We start from the raw sequence: 6,000 nt of genomic DNA, 5'->3' as shown, positions 1-6,000 counted from the left end.
TCATCACTACTGAAAAATACTAGGAATACTCAAGACACGGGTGAGTAGGGTACATGAGGTAGGGCTCAGAGGTCGGTGTTGCGAGGTAACTGCGGGGTATGGTGTCTCCACCAAAACATCTATTTACCCTAGCATTGCCTCCCCAGCACCAGTGTCCTGCAATTTATTTGATCCACACTAGAAAAATAATATATGTGATCCTAAGTTCACAGTGATAAGTAGAAATGACAAAGTTAGCAAAGAGTACATACGATGATGTTTGAAAAAATAGTGAAATGAAATTTTTATGAGCTAGAGTTCCATTAGGTAAGTTTACCCTTAAACTCCCATTTCTTCCCACTTGACCTTGAAAAAGTATATTCTGTCTTTTATTCATTTACCATTTGAAATGCAATCATTGATTAACTTCTATTCATTTACCACCTGGAATGTAATCACTGGTTATAAACTAGCATGCAGTAATGATACCAACTACCAAAAACCCTAGTAGGCCATGTCTGAAACGTATGAGTCACATATCAACTCGTAGTATTTTCACTGAATCTGCAGCTTTGCGGGTAGGCTCTAGCAGTAACAGCATTACCATATTCACTAGTAACGTATTATCAGTGACTGTTTTAATGATTTCTTTCCCTTCACATCATTACGGGACTAAAAATCACACAGAGCTCTAGTTTACTAAACCCTCGTATTGTGAAAAGGGTTTTAGGCACGGCCTTGCATGTACTCTAGCTTGTTTAATGTAACTCCATAAATTTCAATATACTTTCTCACTTTCATTGTGATTCGTAGTTCCACCAAGCTTGTTTCCAGTCTCTGCATATGTTTTTTACTCTTCCATTTCTGCACTCGACTCCCCTACATGCATTAAGTAACGCTATCTTTACTGTGCTTGTGTGCATCCCTAACTTCACTGAGTCCTAGTTTTCGCTGGACTTCCTTAGCTTTAGGTTATTACCCTGCCTTCACTGTAATGTCTTAACACTGTGTTTCACAACTTCCATTGTGTTTCCGAAACTTTACAAAGGTTTGAACTTCAGTGTCGTAACTCTTTCTCGAAAATAGGATGTAAAAATAACAACTACTTGAGGTACGCAAAAAAAGAAAAAAAAAAAATCTTATCTAAAGAAAAAGTAAAATTCAAAATATAAGCAAACAAAGCAACAAACAGTCTCTTATGTGCACAATTCAGCATCATGACCCTGAAGTTCCTCACTGATTGGGAAGCCCGACAAGACTTGTCACGATGTCCATACACCTGACATTTCGAACAGCAAAGAAGGTAGGGGATATACGGCCGTACATTAACAGTTTCGTAATTAACTCTGACAAAAGCTCGAAAGTGAAACTTTGCCAAAAATCTTAATAATGGTATGCATCTTCGTCGTCGTACCCTCTGAGTAGCGAGTGAAATCTTACATCAACGACATCTTGCTGAGCAATTTGATGTATGATGTGGTCCTCACTCATCACCATGAGATCCCTGCAAATGATATGCAAATGATAACACAATACCAGGAATTTGTGGAAACCAGGATCTTCGACTCAACATCATAGCAGTGAAACTTACGCAGCTTCATCAAGTCCTTTATCTGAGATGAAGTAACAGTCAACCAGGAGGTCTCCATCAGCAAGTTTTTTTTTTTTTTTTTTCATTTGATCAACTTCACTACAGCCATCAGTCTCCTTTTTAACCAGTAAAGTGCGTTTTGTGAGCGCGAAACGAGCGAGCAAGTATTTATACATACTCCTATCATCATAATCATCATAGTGTAAACTTTGAACATATCTGGTGAGGTAGTTGAACGATAACAGAAGAATAAAGGAGCTCTAATGTTTGCCTTCTCACGTTTCTCTCTCACGTTTTCTCTCTGGTTGTGTATATAGCAAAGAGCCGTAGCATTTATTCGAAGTGCAATGTTCAGCTCTCTTCTCTCGACTTGCCGTGTCAACAAACTGCGTTGGTAAATGCTTGGTTATTGATCGAATGATAAAACCCAGACATGGGGGATTACCCTTGCTGATTTCATCCCCTAAACGTAGGTAAATCGTTCATGTAAAATTATGAGCATAATGTCTGATATTTAATTGTAAGAATTCATGCAAGAAAACATAGTGTGAACACAAGAAATCATTTTTAATTCGACTTCATTGTGGAGCACATCAATTGAAGCCCTCGGAAAGCTGAGATTCTATGGTGTTTCTTTGGTCTCATGATTAAATATATAGATAGAAAAAGAATTTAATGAATGTATCTACTACCTGCTGAAAGAATCTCTTCTCTATCTCACACAGTCGACAAATTATTAGCCTCTAAAAATCATCGTGGTCAGGTAGTGTCGTGTCGGTCCGGGCCATGCCAGGTTGGACCGCTCATTTCTCAGCTGAATGTAAAAATTGCTTTGCTAAGCTTGCTCCCTTCGCTAGCTGTGGTCACTCGCTCGTAATTACGAAAGGATTAAAACTAGCCAGGATAGTGGAATAGACAGTATGTAGAACAGCAAAAGACGCATTATTTACTGAAATGTAGAGGGTGGGAAGATACGAGTCTGAGACCGATCAGTCTGGGTGGCCAGGCCGTCTGTGACACAGTCAGCGGTCCATTAGGACCACCTCCATCCCTGAAGACGGGGAGAGGCGGCAGGGGCGTCCACCATAGTAACCACCTCCCCTATTCCGGGAAAGTGGAAAGCAAGTGAAAAGACGAGCAAGGGACAAGACACCCATGGTAAAACTACTGAATCCGAGATTTCCTTTTCAGACCACTCACGGGAGGCCGCGTCTGTGTCAGTTCATACCCCAGAACCATCATTGAGGGAGACACTCCAGAGTTGAGTAAGCAAAGGCAATTCAGAAAGTAGACACAAAAATTATCTCTAAACGGGGATGGGATGAAAATTAGGCCTAGCGAACCTAACTTAACAAAATATTAATGCTGGTGGAGCAGCCCTTCAGCTGGATGAGAGCTTAGCGCACGCGTCTGCACTTTCAGAATAGCTTATTGGTAGCGCTTGCGCTTCACAATAGAGTTGTCAGTCTAAGCCTCATCGGGGTACCGTATTTCTGGTGAAAGATGTGGCGGTCTTTCCAAAGATCTCTCCTTGCCCTGCAGAGCTATTTGGTCCATTGGTCCCAGCTCGGGGGATTCACCCTCCACGACCATTCATGAAATTCTTCAAAAGCGATCCCTGATTCGAAAACAATTAGCAGCTCGGCCTGCGGGCACTTTCTGGGCAGCAGTCTGCTCATTTTGTGAGCCTGAATTTCTACGCCAGCATAGCTTTTTGACACATTCGTTTCGGTCCTGGCATATATTGTGAAGAACTACACATACAAGGATGATTTCGTCGGTCATTTATTACTCACCTCCCCAAGTGGAACATTAAAGTCTCTTCAGTTGTCTAATACAGATCTTGTTCGCTTGTAAGCCCTGCAGTGAATGTGCAAAACTGTTGAGAAACATTTTACCTGTAATAATAAGGCATATAACAAACGATAATGATTAAAAGACAAGAACTTTAATTACTATATTCCCTTCTCATTGGTGTTTTGTTTTGTTATTCACGATTTATCTCCAGATTGGTATTCAGTTTTCTTTTATTATTGGTACTTTTGTATATTTTCTATTAAGGCGTTAGTGGTCAAAATATTTATAAACGCAAAAGTAGTGTTACGATGATCTTCAGACAGACTTATTCCAACCACTTAACATTTCTTACCTACCTAGGCACTGATTCAGAGACTTAGTAAAAATGTAATGTACGTACGTGCATTCTCTCGAGTAATAAGAGGATCCATCAATAAATAAAGAAAAATACAATTACGTAAGGGATAGGCTGGGTTTGGATATATTATGTTGGGTTAGACTGCGGAACGTTTGGTTAGGTTTAGAAAAATTAACACTGATATTCATGAATATTTCGTGCTTTGGAAGAACACATAATAAAACTCCAAAGTAAAGTGGTCTCATGAAGATTACCACATGTCTTTGTTGCAAAATTCCTACCTACAAATAATCATATTTTAAAACAAAATTATGGGGTAAGAAATTAATTATAGAGTTGAAAGAAATAATTATAGAAGAAATTAAAGCAGAATGTGAAAACTAGATATATAATGCACAAATTAATAAAATGAAAGATAAGGCTGTTTAGATATATTTTTTAAATGCAAGGAAGAAGTAACCAAAAACCAGAAGCCCGCAGGATTATTCTTTCACAAAAAAAATAATAATAATAATAATAAAATAAAATAAAACAACAGAGCCAAAGACAAGGTCCGTTAATTTCGAGATGCATTAAAAAGACTGGAGATCACAGGCAGTAGAAAATAAAGATAGAGGAAGACAGGACAAGAGCTGACCTGTTGCATAAAGGACTGGGAGTATCTGTTAACTCTTGGATTAGAGAGTCTGAAAGGAAAGATATGAGAATTTCCTGCTAGGCGGCTGCTTTGCGCCCAGTGCAGTGGTGGAGGGATGCAAGAAGGCAGAATGAGCACTGACAATTGAAGTTGCGATGGTAAAGAGGTAAAGAAGCAACAGTGCAGCGAAGAGACAATGGCTGAAGGTAGCCAGTAAGAGGAGGAGTGTTAATGAAACGAAAAGATTTTGATTACTTTTTGTTGGAGCCTTCCCACACATGAGAGTTGTACAGTACTCTGCGCAGAGGCGAATAAAACTCCTGTATAAAGACGACAGCTGTGCAGGGATAAAGAAGACAAGGAGTCGGCTTAGTACACCTAATCTCTTACAAGCATATTTTACAAGAATGGTTAATAGGGTCTTTCCAAGATTGAGTTGGATACTGCAAAAAATTAGGAGACACTCCTTCAGAAGATTTTGATGGGTCGAAAGATGTAAGGACAGAGTTATTGTTTCATTAACAAGAGTGGAAATGCTCTGGGACCAACGACGAGACTCTTGTTTCAATAGTTTTCTGTTAATGTAACTTGCCTTAACAGAGAGATCCACTACCCAGATTCTGGAGGTGCCTTAACAGAGTTGCTGCCATATGGTGCCAGCACAGGTGTTAGCTGACAGCAATTCTGGATTCTCCATGCCAAATAATCTAACATAAGACCACTTTTGTCTCATTTGGCCTAAATTAAGCACTTTTACTAAAGTTGTCATTAGATAACCACCTCAGGTGTCACCTGATGGCAGATTTGGATTTTTCATGTCAAATTACTTTATACGCTACCACTTTTGTCTCCAAAGGCCTCGCCAGAAGCAGAAGAAGAATATTGGCCACTCATTGACCTGCTGGCAATGGCCGCAGGTATAAACATTACTTTTACTCCAATCAGCAACGCAAGCCACCTCAGACATTAGGTGTGCCTACCCTCATCTCTTGTTTATCGAGGTAAATGGTGTGAAGGATGCTGCGAGAAGAGAAGAGAAGAGAAAGGTGAAGCATGGAATAATCAGCGTGTGGATGGATAGGGTTTGATGTACAGTTTAGGTCATTGATGAATAGGTGGAAGAGAGTTGGTGGTAGGATGGAAACAAGAAAAGGAAGAAATATATGACTAGACTCGTTGTTTAGGGGTAAGAGATGAACTTTACCATCATGATACAGGAAGCAGTTTATGACAACCCAAATTACTAGTGTTACGGAACAGAGAAAGATAATGTACACTTTAAGTGAGATTACTAAAAATCACTACTGTCCCGTAAAGTTCCAGGTTCAAAACAAAAGAGTTAGGTAAAATTACAAGTTAACGTTTAATGCTCAAACTAACAACAAAACATTCAGGACTCATAAGGATAATGTAATGGCAAAAAAACAGGTTAAATATATGGTTAACTGCAATAGCCTCTATTAACACGAAATTAGCAAGAGTAAATTTATCTAAGTCAGCCCTGATAAAATGAAAATACACTGGGAAATGCTCAGTTAATGAAAGATAAATTATTACAGATACAAAATATTATCAAAAATGACTGACAAAAAGAACGTTTACATAAATCACAAAAAACCTCACTAGGCCTAAGAATCA

This window comes from Coenobita brevimanus, chromosome 5, assembly GCF_032717465.1.
Source record: "Coenobita brevimanus isolate Jiangsu-jjx chromosome 5, ASM3271746v2, whole genome shotgun sequence".
Classification (NCBI taxonomy): domain Eukaryota; kingdom Metazoa; phylum Arthropoda; class Malacostraca; order Decapoda; family Coenobitidae; genus Coenobita; species Coenobita brevimanus.
This window is presented reverse-complemented; position numbering follows the sequence as displayed.